Below are 1,118 nucleotides of genomic sequence, written 5' to 3' on the forward strand. Positions count from 1 at the left end.
GGTCAGGGCCACCATAGGGACAGTCGTGGCCACCATGGGGACAATCAGGGCCACCACAGGGATGGTCAGGGCCACCACAGGCCCAGGGCCACCGTGGGGACAGTCAGGGCCACCACAGGGATGGTCAGGGCCACCATGGATTCAGGGCCACTATAGGGACGGTTGTGGCCACCACGGGGATGGTCAGGGCCACCATGGGGTCATGGCCACCATGGGGTCGGTTGTGGCCACCACAGGGACGGTTGTGGCCACCATGGAGTCATGGCCACCACGGGGACGGTTGTGGCCACCACAGGGTCGGTTGTGGCCACCACGGGGTCGGTTGTGGCCACCATGGGGTCAGGGCCACCACGGGGTCGGTCATGGCCACCATGGGGTCGTGGCTACCATGGGGTCAGTTATGGCCACCACGGAGTCAGGGCCACTGTGAGGTCAGGGCCACCATAGGGACAGTCGTGGCCACCACAGGGTCAGTCGTGGCCACCATGGGGTCAGGGCCACCATGGGGACAGTCAGGGCCACCACAGGGATGGTCAGGGCCACCACGGGGATGGTCATGGCCACCAAAGGGTCAGTCGTGGCCACCACGGAGTCAGGGCCACTGTGGGGTCAGGGCCACCACAGGGTCAGTTGTGGCCACCACAGGGACGGTTGTGGCCACCATAAGGATGGTCAGGGCCACCACAGGGATGGTCAGGGCCATCAGAGGGACGGTCAGGGCCACCATGGGGTCAGGGCCACCACAGGGATGGTCAGGGCCACCACAGGGATGGTCAGGGCCACCACAAGGTCAGTTGTGGCCACCATGGATTCAGGGCCACCACAGGGACAGTCAGGGCCACCATAAGGATGGTCAGGGCCACCATGGGGTTGTGGCCACCACAGGGATGGTCGTGGCCACCACGGGGTTGTGGCCACCAGAGGGTCGGTTGTGGCCACCATGGGATCAGGGCCACCACGGGGTCATGGCCACCACAGGGTCAGTTGTGGCCACCACAGGGACGGTTGTGGCCACCATAAGGATGGTCAGGGCCACCACAGGGATGGTCAGGGCCACCACAGGCCCAGGGCCACCGTGGGGACAGTCAGGGCCACCACAGGGATGGTCAGGGCCACCA

This window comes from Calidris pugnax, unplaced genomic scaffold, assembly GCF_001431845.1.
Source record: "Calidris pugnax isolate Ruff unplaced genomic scaffold, ASM143184v1 scaffold2443, whole genome shotgun sequence".
In the NCBI taxonomy this organism is placed as follows: domain Eukaryota; kingdom Metazoa; phylum Chordata; class Aves; order Charadriiformes; family Scolopacidae; genus Calidris; species Calidris pugnax.